A 17,880-nucleotide genomic window follows, 5' to 3' on the forward strand; every position below is an offset into this window, starting at 1 on the left:
CCCCATTACCAGTGGTGTCACTTGGGGCCTCACCCCCAAGGGTGTCACAGGGGTGAAGGCCACACCATAGAGTGCAGGGATTGGCAACCTTTGGCAACACGGCTTGCCAGGGTAAGCACCCTGGAGGGCCAGTTTACCTGCCGCATCTGCAGGTTCGGCCAATTGCAGCCCCCACTGGCCATGGTTCACCTTTCCAGGCCAATGAGGGTGGCGGGAAGCAGCAGTCCGCACATCCCTTAGCCCACGCTGCCGCCCCCATTGGCCTGGAGCAGCGAACCACGGCCAGTGGGAGCTGTGCTCGGCTGAACCTGCGGACGCAGCAGTCAAACAAACTGGCCCACCAGAGTGCTTATCCTGGCGAGCTGTGTTGCCAGAGGTTGCCAATCCCTGATATAGTTCCTTGCTCCTGAAACTGTTGGATCAGCTCCATGAGCTAGGGCCCCTACAACCTAGGAGCATGTGACAAATCCAGTGTGGGTGGGGGTCTTAGGGCTGGAGTCAGCTGTGGGAGGCCTTACCACATGTGATCCTACACCACAAACTTGATCTGCTTCTGTGCACCACCTTGCTCCCTCCTTATGAGCAGGCTGGACTGGGCCCTTAGCTGGGATTGAGCCAACCTGGCCCCACTCTGCCTTGGGCAGTACTAGGAGAGGGTGATGCAGTTTGGGCTCCTGCACAGGAAAAAAGGCCTGGCAGAGGAAACACCATTCCCTGGGCACTGCTATCTCCTCCCCAGAACCCTCAGAGCCAGCTCCTCAGCAGCATCCCCCCCTCCCCCCCCCCCCCCGCAACAGCTCCTGATCAAAATGGGATGCCGGTGGCTCTGGTCAACACCGCTGACCAGGCTGCTAAAAGTCCAGTTGGCAGTGCAGCAGGGCTAAGGCAGGCTCCCTGCGGCCGCTATGTCCAGCTCTTAGGCTCAGAGGTGGCCATGGGGGCTCTGGGCGCTGCTCCACCCTGAGCTGCGGGGGGGGTGGCACCTGTGGGCGTGAGCAGCACGCAGAGACCCCTGACCCCTCCACCTAGGTGCTGGCCATGCCGGTTGCTTCCAGGAGCTGCCTGAGGTAAGTGCCGCCTGGTCAGAGCCGGCACCCCTCACCTCTTCCTGCACCCCCAACCGCTTATCCTAGGTCAGAACCCCCTCCCGCACTCCTAACCCCTCATCCCCGGCCCCAGCCCAGAGCCCGCACCCCCAGCCTTCACCCCCTCCCACACCCCAACCCACTGCCCCAGCCTGGTGAGACTGAGTGAGGGTGGGGGAGAGCGAGTGACGGAGGGAGGGGGGAAATGGAGTGAGGGGGGGCAGGGCCTCAGGGAAGGGTGGGGGGGCAAGGGCTTCTGACTGTAACCAGTGTTTCATCCATGTCCATCTTTGACATTCAGGAGGCTGCTGAGTGGGGGCTTGTGCAGGAAAATAGGCCTGGCTGTGGCAATACTGTGGGCTCCACCATCCCTGCCCCACCCGGCAACCCCCCCCCCCACTCCCAACACCTCCCGCCCCATGGCACCGCCTACCCAGAGCCGGCACCGCCTACCCAGAGCCAGAACCACCGTCCCCCATGGTACCGCCCCCCCCCCCCGTGCCAGCACCTCCATGGCACCAACCGCCACTGCCAGCACCACCATTTCCCACCCCCCAGAGCCAGCACCTCCCTTCTCCCATGGCACCCTTGCCAGAGCCAGCTCCTCCCTCCCCCATAGCACCGCCTCCCCCCAAGCCAGCCCCTCCCTTCCCCACACACCTCCAGAGCCAACATCCCTCCCAGTGCCAATTGGGGTGGGGTACCATGGGGGGGCAGGAGGTGCTGGCTCTGGGGGTGCCATGGGGGATGCAGAGGAGCCGGCTCTGCGGGGGCTGGTGGTGCCTAGGCACAGTGTTACCACTGCCAGGCCTTTTTCCTGCACAGCCACCCCCGCCCACTAACATCCCCCGAGTCAGTACCTTCCCCCTTTCCTGAGCCAGCACTGCCCTCCCCCACAGCATCCCCCCCGAGCCAGCACAGCCTCCCTCAGGGCACTGCCAGAGGCCCCTAATCCAAGGGGCAAGGCCACTATCTTTCCTTCTGCCTGAGGGGCTAAAGCCAGCTGGGCCTGTGGACATCTCACACCCTAGCAGGTGTCCTCTGGGAGGGCGCCTCAACGTGCATGTGTAGCAAGCTGGCCTACCACTGGGACTCCCGCGTCTAGGCAGCAGGACTTCACTGCCTCCCCCCCCCATAACAAGATGGCGCTGATTGGGCTCAATAGGGCCAAGGCTTAGGCCTCTCAAGCAGGCAGAGCAGTGGAAGGGTGGGGGCGCAGCAGCCATAGGGTGACCAGGACCCCCGAGGTGAAGGTTAAGAAAGCAGGAGAAGAGCTGTGCTCCTCCTGAGGCTCATGGCTACCATAACTGTTCCTGCTGCTGCCTTTCCAACTTTCCTTTGACAACTCGTGTCAAAGGGGCCACTGCTCCCTGCTTTAATACATGTGATACATGCCTATATGTAAATAGCTAACAGAAAGGTGCCGGGGTGCTTATAGTTCCTAGGTTTTGCACAGGACTAAAACTGGTGCACTGCACTTGGCTTCTTCTGTGACGCTCTCCATCAGTTGCTAAGAAGATCCCCAAGGGGGAAAGGTCAGGATCTTCCCCTTAGCTCTGCTAGGATATACTTGAAGGAAAGAGGGAGTGTCCCTGATCCCCCCATTGACTCCCCCTCTTCAGCAGCCATAGCCACCCACCTGGGTGATGGGGAGCCTGGAGCCCCTTCCCTAGTTAGGGATCATTCTGAGGGAAGCAGCTCCAGGAGAAGCAGCAGCAGCTGGATTTTGAAGTCCCTTCTGCTGCCAGCTGTTCCTTTTACAAATGCTAGCAAAGAGGGTTGAAGGAAGGATGGAGGCAGGAGCAGCAGAATGAAGCTGGGGCTGTTCTGTAGCAGCTCCCAGACAACAGGGCTGGTACCCTAGCCAAAGTTTTAGGACTTGTCTAACTTAGTATTTAACATGTAATGGCTGCATGAGGTAGCTAAAATGGATTGGGCACTCACCTTGGCTGTAATTCAACCAATTTAGCATGCTACAGGCAATGTGCTTGTCTACACTATGCTTTCAAAACACATCAGCACATTAAATTCTAGTCTAGACATGGCTGCAGCCCCTTGGATTGGAGGCAGAAGTCCAACTCCCACCCGTAAACTCCTCCTTTTTGCACCAGAATGGGGAATCAGAAGGAAGGGAGTAGCTGAGAGGGAGGGGTTGCTGAAAGAGGGATAGGACTGGGAATTGTCCTAAGAATCCTGCAGTTCTGTCTCTCTTCCTCCTCCAGGGCCCCTGCTCTGTTTGGGGGAAGGTAGAAAGGAGCGGTGTTCCTCTGCCTAGGTTTCTTCCCACTCCCCAGCTGCAGCAGCAGTAGGCAGAGCAGAACTGAGAGGATCTCCTTCAGCCAACAACCACTCCCTACTCCTCAAGGCCCTTCAATGTTCTTGGTTAGGTTTGGAGAAGGTGGGGAGAAAGCTGTTAACTGAGCGCAGCTTTGACCCACTCTGCTTACAGCAGGCTGGGAGCTCTGTGACTCAGGAAAAGCACAGGTAACAGCTCCTCCCATCGCATGTGAAGGGGTAACTGGGGGAGGTTGTGCGAGGGATGCTGCAGGAGGCATAGGGAGGTGAGGGAACAGACAGGGAAGTCCTCACCTGGCAACCAATCTAAAGACTGGCTCATGAGTCGCTGCAGAGGAGGTGGGAGGGGAGCATTCCACGAGGAGTTAGCTGTGCTCCACCCACCACTTCAGCTGCTGCTCTCCACCTCTCCTTGTGCTGCCCTTTGGATGGGAAGAGGGAGTAGGGTGACCAGATCGCAAGAGTGAAATATCAGGACATATTGGGAGAGCAGGGCGGGGGGAGGGGAGAGGACGACAATGACAGACACAGGTGCACAGAGCCATGAGAGGGGGCCCTAGGAAGCTGCGAGAGGGGTTGTATGGCCCCTCCTGCAGCCCCCACCACAAGCCACAGGGCAAGGACACCTATTGAATTCAATGAGAATTTTGCATGTGAATTGATGTACCTAGTTCTGAGATTATAAAGCCAGAAGGGATCTGGTGATCACCTGGTCTCACTGCCTGAATAGCACAGACATAGAACTTTCCCAACATAATTCCTAGATGATAGCTTTTAGAAAGACACCATAACCCTTAGTATATTGTTAATTGTTAATTACTCTTACCATTGAAAAGGTATGCCTTATATCCAGTCTGAACTTGTCTAGCTGCAGCTTCCAACCGTTGGCTCATGCTCTACCTTTCTCTGCTAGACTGAAGTGCTCTTTATTAACTATTTGTTCCCCATGTAGAAACTTACAGTCTATAACCAAGTCACTTCTTAACCTTCTTTTTGTTGAGCTAAATAGATTGAGGTCCTTGAGTCAATCACTATAAGGCATGTTTTATAATCCTTTAATCAGTCTTGTGACTCTTCTCTGAACACTCTCCAATTTATCAATATCCTTCTTATTCCAGTATTCCAGCAGTGGTTGCAATAGTGCCAAATACAGAGAGATAAAATAACCTCTCTACTCCTGCTTGAGATTCCGATATTTAGACATCTGGTCACCCTATTTCTGTATGCATTTCCCCAGGTTTTTTGTAAAAATCAAAACTGAACTGCCCCAGAAATTCTGGCATGTGGAATCATCGTGAAACTCACATGGCTCCAACCCTGCCGATGAACCTTTAGATCCACTGCACAGACTTCTGCCACTTGAGCTAATGGAGTAAGTGATGGCAGAGGCAGTAGGTTGTCATCCTATATGTGATAGATCAGCTCTATAGGGGGATGAGACACTTTTTTTGCCACTGGGGTTTCACTGATATCTGCTGACAGAAGAGGAACTGTGAAACTCAGGAATCCTGGGTCTATTCCAGGCTCCTGAATGGTCTCTAGTAGTCAAAGTCCCTTCTTCCCTGTACCCTCCAGTCTATGTCTATCCTATTGCTGTCTAACCCGTCCCAGCTCCTCATCTGATTTCAACTGCCCCCCACTACCGCTTTGGATTCCTTGTCCCAGTTTCCTGGTCCTGTCTCACTCTCCTCTCTCCCTGCTCCCATCCCTCAGATAGGATGTTCATTCCAGACTGGCAAAATTATAAGGCTTCCCAACATTTCAACACTGCCCATTCTAAATTTTCGGTTGCTTAACTATAGGCTAGCTCTGCCTACAACAAAGCATATTCAGAACCTCTGATTAAAGGGATTATAAGTGTAGCAACCTCCATCATAGCTAGTCACCAAAGATTGAACCCGAGCCATCCAGACTTAGAAGCATGAGCTTCTACTACTTGAGTTCAAGATATAACTCCCTTAGCTGGTAGCTATACAGTTTAGCTATCCTCTAAAAAGCCACCAGAGGAGGGCACAAAACTCATGTTGGACAGTGAATTACAAAAGTACCAAATATTATTATTAGACCTGCAATACTTTTCACAATGAACATCAGCCGGGGATAAACTGGGAGTTTAAGAATATTTGGAAAACAATTTTAGAATAACATTCAGTGCTGTGGTTTAAAAGAAAAAAAAAACTGTTAAAACTCATAACTTAGCAGTATTCAGTGTTTGAAAAAAAAAAAAAAAACTTTTAGGAGCTATGGGATACAAGTTAAGAATGTTGAAACAGGAAGATGTTATGCTTAGTTACCACTTGGGCAAGGCGGCGTGCTATTTGTGAGGTCAATCCTTGAAGGGGCCTTTTAGGGATTTGGGAATTTAGTTGGGGATTACTCCTTCTTTGAGCAGGGGCTTGGACTAGATGATCTCCTGAGGTCCCTTCCAACCCTGGTATTCTATGAATACTTGCAAGATTTCACTGTAATGTTTTACAATATATAGCAGCGCAATGCTGATTTCATTGATACTGTTGAGCAATTCATGCTGATTTTATTTATTTCAGCCCACATCTTAATAGTTTTGAATACTATAGATCACAATTTTCAGCTCAGTTGGTCTGAACATGCAGAGCTTTAAAACTGCTATGCTCTAAACTGTATATTAACTACAATTTTATAAACCTGCATGTCAGAGAACTGTGTGCCACTACTACTAAACAGTGGCACAAGGCTATTCAGTGTGAATCTCAGAAATGTAGGACTGGAAGGGACATCAACAGGTCATCTAGTCAAACCCCTGCACTGAGGCAGGAGTGAGTAATAACAACACTAGACCATCCTTGACAGGTGTTTGTCTAACCTCTTAAAAAACTCCAATGACTGCTATTCCATAACCTCTCTAGGTAATTTGTCCAGTGCTTAACTACCTTTACAGTTAGGAAGTTTTTCCTAATGCCTAACCTAAATCTCCCTTCCTACAATTTAAGCCCATTGCTTCTTTTTCCTGCATGTCCTGAGTGGGATGGGGGTGAGTCCAGGCCGTGGGATTGGGGGGGGAGGGAGGTCAAGGAAGTCAGTGGGTGTGTGGGGATGGACCAGGGGAAGCAGGGTGGAGGAACTGGGGGGGGCAGGACTGGGGGAGTCAGGGGGGCTGAGGGGGATGGGACAGGACTGGGATGGGGGGAGCAGGGTAGGGGCTGAGGGGAGCATGAATGGGACAGGGTAGAGAGCTGTGTAGAGTGGGGCTGGGCTGGGGAGGGTCGGGGGATTTGGGAGAGGGACAGGGTCTGGAGGGGATGAGACAGAGGGGAGCAGGACTGGAATGGGGGGAAGTTGAGGGGGTGGGACAGCAGGGAGAGCGATGGGGTGGGATGACAGGAGAGGCTGAAGAAGAGATTTGGGGTAGGGCAGGGACTGAGGGCAGTGGGTTTGGGGTGGGAGGTACAGGGGGGACTGCAGGGGAGGCTGAGGGAACAGGGTCAGGGTGGGGGCTGAGGGCAGAGGGTCTGAGGGGAGCCCCCCCAGAGGGACCTGCCAGGGGGCCAGGTGAGCCCAGCAGTGCTTACCTAGAGCAGCTCCCAGGAAGCAGCCAGGTCCCTCCCAGTCCCTCTGGCCCTTTCCTAGGGTCGGGTTGAGGGGAGGGGGGGCTCTCTGCCCGGCGACCACTGCCTGCTGCCGGAGTCTACAGGCCCCGCCCCGCTGCAGCACGCCGGGACGTGAGACCTCCTCGTTGCCTCTGTGTGCCGGGGCAGGGCTGTGCTCTGCAGGATCCTGCCGGCCAGGCGGGGGTCCCGTGGGCTGGATCCGCCGCGCCGGGAGCTCAGCTGCGCGCTGCCCCAGGGCCCCCGGAGGGAAGGTGAGTAGCGCCGGCGGCGCCTGCTTGCCGCGGTCTCCCTCATATAGGGTGACCAGACGTACCGACCAATGAAAGGTCGGGATGCGGGACAAGTCCCCTAAAATCGGGACTGTCCCGATAATATCGGGACGTCTGGTCACCCTAAGAGGGAGAGGCTCCATTTGGAAAGCTGGCTTTTATGGCAGCAGCTGGTTTCAGTGGGAGCAACATCTCACTGCCCCAGGTGCTTGCCCTCCACAGCAGAAGCAAAAGCGTTTCATGTCTTTTCTTCAAGGGTTCCAGAACACAGACTTAGCGAACCACTTTCCATACCCTTTGCCCCACCCCTTGCTCTGGCCACACCAGGAGATGCAGCCCCACTCTTCCAAAGCTTTCCTGCCTAAGGATGAATGACCTGAAGTAGACCAATGTATCTGCCACCCCTTCCCATCATGTTTGGGTCACTTTGGACTTTCTGAAACACTCCTTAAGTCATGTTTCAGAGTAGCAGCCGTGTTAGTTTGTATCAGCAAAAAAAACCCCCCAAAAAACCCAGGAGTACTTGTGACACCTTAGAGACTAACAAATCCTGTACCAGATTTCTAGTGGTATTTAGGCACCTAAAGATGCAGATAGGCACCTAGTCAGCTTTTCAAAGTGCCCTAACTCACATTGCTTTTTATGGTTTAGGCATCTAGGGCCTTTTGAAAATCCCACTACATCTTTAGCTGTCTATGTAAATTTAAAATCAGACACCTTGTGTTAGTACTGGGTAAGGAACTAGAAGGTATTATTATTCACAGCTTAGAAGGTTTAAACCATAGATGGGTAAACCCTTCAAATGACTCTCACTACCAAAATTCAGGAATTTGGGACACATTATAGTGGTTCTGGCCTATTTCCCCACTCTAATCACAGTGAATTAGGCACCAAGCTCTGATGGCAGAGGAGGGTGTGGGAAATATCTACGGTACGTCTATGCTCCCATCACTATGCTCTCTGAGTGCCTCACAGTCTTTGAATGCATTTATCCACACAATATCCCTGTGAAGGGATGCGATTATCTCATTTTACAGATAGAGAAGTGAGGCAAAGAGACTAATACCCCATGTCACACAACGTCTGTGGCAGAGTCAGGAATTGAACATGGGTCTCCTGAGTTGTAGGCTAGTAGCCTAATCACTAGACCAGAGGGTCTCAATCTTTTCCTCTTTGAGGCCCCGCCCACCACATGCTATAAAAATTCCATGACCTAGCTGTGCCCCAACTGTTTTTCAGTAAATTAAAAGCCAGGGCCAGCGTTAGGGGGGTAGCAAGCAGAGCAATTGCCCAGGGCCCCCGCAAAGCTAAGTTAGTCAGGCTTTGGCTTTCTGCCCCGGGCCCCAGTGAATCTAACGCTGGCCCTGCTCTCTGGTTTATTTTGGAAGACCCCCCTGAAACCTCCTCACAGCCCCCCAGGGAGCACCAGACCCCTGGTTGAGAACTGATACACTAGGCCATCCTTTCCCCTTTAGATAGAAGTAGGAAGACTACATCTTCTTGCCTTTTAGGCAGGGATGTAGAAATGAAGCTGTCTGCCACAATGCCTTCGGCAGCTAGTCTGAAGTAGGATGCAAGATTCCAGCCACCCTACTGGAACGTGTTTCCTGGCCCAGGTATCTCATCTACAGCTCTTGTAAATTCCTGGACTGGCATGGACTCAAAAATCTGGCTGACAAACTCTGGAAAAGTTGCCTCTACCAATGGCATCAAAAGTATCATTCTGATTCACTTATTTTGAGCACACAAGTGAGTGGCTCTGAAAAGGTTATCCACAAGGCTGTATCCTTGATAAGCACAGTCAGTACAGACTACACCTTTGTCAAAGACCCTTGGTGCTGGGAATACTGGTGTTGGGGCCAATTTCTGCAAATCAAGAGAGCAAAATTCAAGGACTTGGCCATTGATGTGGTCACACAAAAAAAGTCCAATGGCACCCAGAGATCTGGCAACTTATGTCATAGGGTTAGGGGAAAGCTCAATGGAAGCACTGCAACCTTTCAGCCAGCTTCAGAGATGACCAGGTCTGACTTGGCCAGGTTCCTTAACTTGCACTGCTACTAAATATTCCCAGGTTAGTCTCCTCCCTGCACCATTATCCATCATTTCTTCTAAGGACAAAATACCTCATTGGATAAGGCACAGCTTAGTACCCTCAATTTCAAGAGTCAAGGCTTAGACAGCAGTACTACCTCAATATACAGCAAGAAGTTCCAGGCTTAAAAGGGACACAGAAAAATGATAAAAGACAAAAACACCCTATCACATGTGGGTGAACACTTTTCACAAATCAGGTATCAGAGGGGTAGCCGTGTTAGTCTGGATCTGTAAAAAGCAACAAAGAGTCCCGTGGTACCTTAAAGACTAACCGATGTATTGGAGCATAAGCTTCCGTGGGTGAATGCCCACTTCGTCAGATGCATGACACCCACGAAAGCTTATGCTCCAATACATCTGTTAGTCTTTAAGGTGCCACAGGACTCTGTTACTTTTCACAAAGTGATCACTCCATATCTGACTGTATCAGTCCTCATCCTCAAAGGAAACCTATCCAACACTTTCAAAAGATGAGCCTGGGAACTTAAATTCATATTTTTGCTAGACACTGAAATCATAGTCTTAAAGAACTATATTTATGGCTTAATACAACAATCTGTAACCTACTATTCTGCCCTGCCCGTCCCCACACCCACCCACCCACTCCGCTTTTGTCCTATGACTACAGGAGTGTTAACAGGCCACTTCGCCTGGAATGGTTCCTTAGATGTGTTAACTATTTGTACTAAACTATCTGTTTGACCCTGTATTTAGCGGTGGCACTCTGAGTACCTTTCCCAGACCTGAGGAAGAGCTCTGAGTAGCTGGAAAACTAGTCTCTCTCACCAACAGAAGCTGGTCCAATAAAAGAAATTATCTCACCCACCTCATCTCTCTATAATCCTAAAAAATAAGCTATACTTGAGGCAGGCAGTTTTGAAGCCCAAAACTCTGAAGCCACAGAGAAAACTGAGGCTTTATTAAATGTTTCACGAAGGAGCCCAAGTACAAGCACAAAGGCACCAGTGTTCTCAAAACACAGATACAGAAGCACCAAGGCAAGGTGACAACTCACCAAAACCCTGATATAAGATGGAACTACAAAGTACTGCAAATGCAGATGCTGGCAAGGCCAGGCCAAGGCAAACTGAGAAAAGTGCCTAAAAAATCTTGACCAGAGACTAGTCGTGGTGGAAGACTGGGAAAAAGTTCCTTCACTAAGGAAGACACTTCCAGTAGTTTTGTTGCCTAAGAACAGTGGTTAGAGTCCTGAGTGGTGCGCACAACCACTAGAAACAGGGAAAGGATGAGGGTCACTTGCAGAGTTCTACCTTTCTTGTGCTGTAAAGAGCACAAGAATTTAAGTGTGCAGATTTCCTTTGAGCATGAGGACTGAGAGGTCAGATATAGTGATCATTTTGGGAAAAGTGTTCACCCACAGGTGATAGGATGTTTTTGTGCTGTAAAAGCACAAGACCCAGAAGACCTGCCAAAACACAATCTCTAGAGGGAAAAAATGTTTCCATTGGAATATATGAAAGGAATAGAATGGTTGTCCCCAAAAATTGAGAATAGATTGTGGTGTTACACAAGCACCAAACTCCTTGTGGATATTCAAGAACCCAGGGTATTTTCCACCGAATATTTTTAAACTTAAAGCATACATCCCACCAATATATTCTCTACCTTATGACTTTCAAGTTAATTACCTTATTGGAAAGTTGCCTGCTGCCTCCGAGAGAGTGTTTTGGATAGGCCATGTCTAAACTAGTTTCTCATATAATTTCCAGTGAAAGTGTTTAGAGGCAAACTTTAGGACCACTGCTATACTGTTTTAGACACAAACATAGAAACTTTAAAATATCTGTTTGAAGAAATAGATTCAAGCCATTTCTGTAGAACCAAAGACTTTCATTTCATTTTTACATCTGGCCTTTTTTCCTTGTCCACTTCTGAGAACAGTATCATACTTCACATGGAGTGAATGTTAAAACTGATTTTTAGTAACTAAGGAAAACTACTACATTTATGTGCTTAGGGCTCAACTGGCAATCTGATCCACGTGGCTGGATCTCTGAGTCCATGTGTAACCCCTTTGACTTTATTGGGATTCTGCCCAGGCAAAAAGATTAACTGGTGCTGATCAGGTCACAGGGCCTTGGTTTGTAAAATGTCTGCCAGAATACTGTAGCAGAATTTCTAGGTATACTCAGGGCCGGTGCAAGGAAGTTTCGTGCCCTAGGCGAAACTTCCACCTTGCGCCCCTCCCTCCCCAGCCCTGCGGCAGCTCCCCCCACTGCCCTGAGGTGTCCCCCCCCCCCCGCGGCAGCTCCCCCACCCAGGGAGCTATGCGGCAGCTCCCCACTCCAGTTCACCTCTGCTCTGCCTCCTCCCCGAGCACACCGCCCCCGCTCTAATTCTCCTCCCCTCCCAGGCTTGTGGCGCCAAACAATTGATTGGCGCTGCAAGCCTGGGAGGCGGGAGAAGTGGAGCAGCGACGGCGTGCTTGGGGAGGGGGCATAGCAGAGGTGAGCTTGGGTGGAGAGCCCTGCGGCACCTCACCTGCCCGGGGAGCCGTGTCGCAGCTCCCCACCCCAGCTCACCTCTGCTCCGCCTCCTCCCCGAGCACGCCGCCCCCACTCTAATTCTCCTCCCCTCCCAGGCTTGCAGCGTCAAACAACTGATTGGCGCCGCAAGCCTGGGAGGTGGGAGAAGTGGAACGGCCGTTGCGCTGGGAGAGGGAGTCTGAGCCGCACGTGTCAGCGCGCCGCCAGCAGCCCAGCCCAGGAACGCTGTAAAAAAAAAAAAAAATTGGGGGCACCGCTTTTTGGCGCCCCCAAATCTTGGCACCCTAGGCAACCGCCTAGTTTGCCTTAATGGTAGCACCGGCCCTGGGTATACTGATTAAGTGCATTGGTTGACAGACAGTCCACTTGCAACACCAGAGGAATTTTTGCACTTAAGAGAATAAGATGGCTCTAGTTAAGGATTTACTGAGGTAGGACCTAATGTGTAGTGTAGTCTAATCTTGTCAAACTTTACTATTTGGTTAAAAGTCACAGTATAGCGAACATCATGAAAAAAGACTACATTTTCCCCAATATTAAATCTTTATTTTATTATATACAAAAATATTTTGTTGCGAATTAACAGAATTTCACATATTTGTACATTAATATTTTTATGCTGGACTATGCATGGCATGAAAGATAACGGTGTAAAAGACAACATGATAATGGGGGGGGATCTTTGAATACAAAATGATTAAAAACATAGTCCGACAGGTAAGCTGATTTTATCCATGTAAAGATATAATACTAACAGGTTCCATTTGTTGAACCTGTTCCATAATATCGTGTTTCTTAGGCAAAAGTTTAGTTGCTAAGTTATTTTCACAGTCTTGCTTTAGAAAATATAACTCAACAGTTGGTTAATGTGGCAACGACAAGGTTTTCTTAGTTTTGTTTTTTGCACTGCTGAGACCTATATACATCAAAAGAGAACAATTTTTAAAACTCACAAGTACCAAGTCCAGTTTTAAAATTTAATAAGTTACACAAAAAGCATGCACGTTAACATCCAAAAGAAAAAGCCACTTGTGAAAACACGCGAGGTAAGTCAAATCTTAATTCAAGGTGACAGAGATATTTAATATAAATGTAAATCAGAGTTTAACTTGACCAAAATCTTGAATTTCTTAGCACAATCCCTGACAAAGAAACTCCAGATTTTAGACTCCTTCAGTAATGGTGGGTTCCCTTACTATACCACAATATATAAAAAGATTATATATACGAAGTGTAAGATTTGTGGGAGAAGGATATACTTACTCAACATGCATTTTTAAAAGTCAAGAAAAAGTCTATGGAAGTAATATTTTGTACATGATAAACACTGTATCATGTCCTGGACTGCATTTTGAAACAGAACAGACACCTGTTCAAAACTATATTGTACTGGCCAATATACTGCCACCCAACAAAACCCAGTGTTAAAAGGAATCTTGTGACTCCCGCTCTATGCCTTATTTGAGAGGTCAGATAGTACAGAAAAGCCACTTGGATTCTGGAGAAAGCTTTACTATTCTTCATGTGCTAGAGAAGTACTTGTTGGGTATCTAATGGAGCAATATTTAGGTCAGCCTTGGAGGTGCCCAACTATCCTGTTCTTGAGCCTGGATAACAGCTGGCAGAGACTTATTAAAAAGAAAAGAGTACAGGAGAAAGTGTCCCCATAGCCAATGTAACTTTCACGCTTGAGGACCCAATCTTACATTAGCAGCAAAGGAAGGGGAATCCATGCCCACTAGCATGGAAGTTAAAAATTATGAGTACCAAAAATCTTTCCTTCTAATGTACATGTATGATTTCACATTTACTTCTGAGTAGAATTTGCCCCATAGAATATAAATACTGCCCACTACAAAAGTAATTAACTGTTTATAGGTGGGTTTACTTAACAGAAATGGAACTACTTACTTTACAGAATGCCTTTAGTCAAGATGCTTTTCTTATTTTGTACAGTTAAACTAGAACTTGAATAGAAGTACAACATACTGCAAATTACATAAAAGACAACATATTGCAAATAATTTCTTACAGACAACACCCACTGACTTACTTGGGAATTCTCTATGCTGAAAAATGGTGGGGTATGATTCCTCATGGTAATGGACATGTTCACCACCACTCCTGTTATGAACTCACATACCAAAATATCCTTTTTAAAAACAAGTAGGACCTGACATTTTCAACACTGAATTTGGCAGTATAAATTATACTTAAATAATCTCTCCAGGATTTAATGAATGAGCCACAGTTCTAATTGCAGAAGCATGAACCTGCCTTTTAACAGGTGCATGTATGTTCCCCACTGGATTTCTCAACTGGGTTTTGAGGCAAAACCCCCTATGTACCACACTGAGTTTATCTGTATTACAGTAGTGCCTAGAGGCACCACCTGAGCTGGGGGCTGTATTGCAGTAGGCACTATGTAGACACAGTGAGAAACAGTCTTGGTTTCTAAAAGCTTACAGTCTAAATGAGCAAGACAAAGTGTGGAGGGGAAACAGAGGCACAGAGAGTGGAACTGACATAGGCAAGGTTATACAGCAGGTCAAGGGCAGAGCTGGGAAAGGAACCCAGATCTCCTGATTGCCAGTCTAGTGCCCGACCCACCAGACCACATTGTCTTTGCAGTAGCTAAAATAAGGAACAGTATGGACACAAACTTTAAAAAGGACCCAGCCAGGCATTTTTCATATTTCATAAAACATTTTTCTATTTCATATTTGCATCATCATCCTGGAAACCTAGGACAGCTCTTGAGTGCTAAGCATCAGGCAATTTGTACAATAAAAGCACGGAAGTTTGATTTGAAAAGACAATTAGGATAGCATGCAACGAGCAGGAAAAAATAGGTCAAATTTTGAGCCTTCACAATCCTTGACAGTGTCTTTAAGCACAGAAATTCAAAGTTAAGGTTGACTTGCCATCCTGTTCCACACAATTCTTGCACCTCAATACACCGAGAAATTCTGATCTGAGAACACTGCACAAGGGAAAAAAATAATCATACTGCCCATAAGGCTGAATTTCCTTGCCAGTGTCAATTTATGATACTGCTCTAATTTCACATTCTTTTATTTTATACTGAACATTTTAAAAGCCCTTCATAAAATACATATAACTTGACAGGTTCTCTTATGGTTTACCACACTGAACCATAAACAGACTCTGGCTTGTCACAATATTTAGAAACTTAAGTTGAATCAATAATATAACTTTTAAAGAACAGAGCTATTATCAACTAAGCAGTTATGCACCCAAAGTATTTGCATTAAAGTTTAGTTTGGTGTTTACTTAAATTAGTCCATCTATGAAACAGGGTGGATTGATTTATATCAAAGCGATTTAAATCAGCAATCAGGAAACCTTTATTTAAATAATCTATTTTAATTCTGTTTTGCATGTGTACTTTTTAGTTATTTTCCCTAAAGAAAGATTGATTCTTATTGGCTGGTAACCATTAAAACATGTTGATTTGCAACTAAATATAGCCTTTACACTAAACTGGTGTGTGTTTTGCTAACCAGGAGGATACATTATATCTACGCATATTTATTTAAGCAATTATATAGCTTAACATACATTTGCTCAGATTCTTAATTTTTACATTTTTTATTATGTTAGAAAATGGTGAATGAGGCATTTCTTATTTACTAGATGATTATTTTACTTGTGATTTGTTTCAAGATGTATTTGGATGGATATTCTAATTAAATTAAAGATGCACAAAACCAAATTTTTTTAAACATTAAATAAAACTACATCAAATGTGCTACACGCCTAAGAAAAAAGTTTATCAAAATATGTTTTGCACTTAAAATTGGAATTGAACTGATAGTTTCTGGTCACTTTGTTCTTCAAGATTTTAGAACTAGTAGATCTCATCCTGACACCTAGTCTTTATTCCTAGGTTGGAAGAAGAAAACAACCTTTCCTGGTTTTCAACTCCCAATTGGTTTTTTAATTATGAGTGAACTAGTAACTGAACTGAACTAGTTGAATAAACTTAAATAAATAAAATATTGTTTCTGCACCTGCAGAAGAGGCTACTGCTGTCAAAACTGCTGTGTTAGCCCATAAACAGACTTTGGTTCCAGGTGCTTCGCCAGTGATTACCACCAGTTCAGTGGTTTCATTTTCTTCAAAAGTTGGCAGCAAACATGAACCACTTATTATTTTTGTATTTAATTTAAATTATTTTAATAGATAATAAGTTTGACGACCTATGCTAAGGTCTATTTCAAATTTAAATAGATATTTTAAAAATCAACAGGCATTTAATTTAAATTAAAAAATCCAATTTTTTCTTTTTGATCTTTTAAAAGAAAGCATCAATTTTTTTCCATCCTGCCATGGAATAATTTGTGGTTCATGACATTCTGATTGCATTCTAGCAAAAAGCTATCATTCACAGGATGAACTCAGTATTTCCTCAATAACACACAATTTTATGGTACCTCATGAACTGCTTAATATAGATAGAAGTTACAGATACAGAATAATTTTTAGAGTGAGCAAATGTATATTTTAAAAAAATATACATTTATTAATAATCACCACCATCCAGGTAGAGATATATGTGCCAGTTTTCAATACATCTCATATGCAGGAATATTTCCTTTTGATTAAGTCTTGGTACATCAGTAATATGATTGTGTACATGAACATTTTTTGTTTTACCATCCACGCATGCACACATTCACCTCCCAGCTATTCGACTATTATAAAGATAAAAGTAAACTAATATATTCATGTACCTTATAAATTTAGCAACATCTCTAACTCACTCACACATAGGGTGACCAGATGTCCCGATTTTATAGGGAGAGTCCCGATTTTGGGTCTTTTTCTTATATAGGCTCCTATTACCCCCACCTCGTCCCAATTTTTCACACTTGCTGTCTGGTCACCCTACTCACACATACCCATTGTTGTGTTATGGTTAGTCAGCATAAAGTTTAGCTACTTTACTTTTCAGCGTCCAGGAAAAAGTGAGCAAGTGTTTAATACTCAGAAGACGAACCAAACACAAAAGTGATTTCTGGACAATAGGAAATGATATAATTTTAAACCCCCAAAATACTATTAACAATATAGCACATGCTAGGAGAAATATTTTCATTTTGTCAAGCTTAATGCATTCATAGCATCTCATCATTACTTGTATATTATGCAGGTCAATCTAACTTGTGTATCTTCTAGCCCAGTGGTTCTCAACCAGGGGTACGTAGAGGTCCTCCAGAGGGTATGTCAACTCATCTAGATATTTGCTAGTTTTACAACAGGCTACGTAAAAAGCATTAGTGAAGTCCGTACAAACTATTGTACAATGACTAGTTTATACTGCTCTATATATTATACTATACAGTAACAACGTGCATATACACACTGTATTAAACATGCGTTTTATGTCATTTACTGATGCATGCAAGCACATTAATGAGGTTGAAGTTTTCATGGTGTGTATGCAGTTCCAATGTAAAAATGGCCAGATTTTTAAAACAAGGTGATGGAAGCAGTGGTAGTGGCGACAGTGAAATTTGTAAGAAATTGAAAATGACTGCAACAACTCCATCAGCTCTGCGAGGAATATGTTGCTTTTGGATTCACAGCTACAAATAGCAATCCACCTCAAACTTTGTGTTTCCTTTGTGGAGAAGTCTATTAAATAACAGGATGAAGCTAGCATATTTGCAACAACATCTGAAGATAAAACACCCTGTGCATGTGGGTAAACTGGTAGAACTTTTTCAAAGAAAGGTTTCCGAGTTCCAGATTTTCCAGCTTAAAATGAAAAAAGCTTCAACTATTTCTACAAAAGCACATGAAGCTTCACATGCTGCCTCCCTTCTTACAGCAAAATCAAAGAAACTGTACACTATTGCAAAATATCTGATTCTGCCTGCTGCTGTGGTGCTTGTTAAAAAAGCAGTTGATACTCTCAAGAAAATACTCTTATCAAATGACACTATGTCGTAGAACTGAAGAAATGGCTGAGGAATTTTTCTCTCAACTTGTAGAGAAACTTAAAATGGCTAAA

This window comes from Malaclemys terrapin, chromosome 2, assembly GCF_027887155.1.
Source record: "Malaclemys terrapin pileata isolate rMalTer1 chromosome 2, rMalTer1.hap1, whole genome shotgun sequence".
In the NCBI taxonomy this organism is placed as follows: Eukaryota; Metazoa; Chordata; order Testudines; family Emydidae; genus Malaclemys; species Malaclemys terrapin.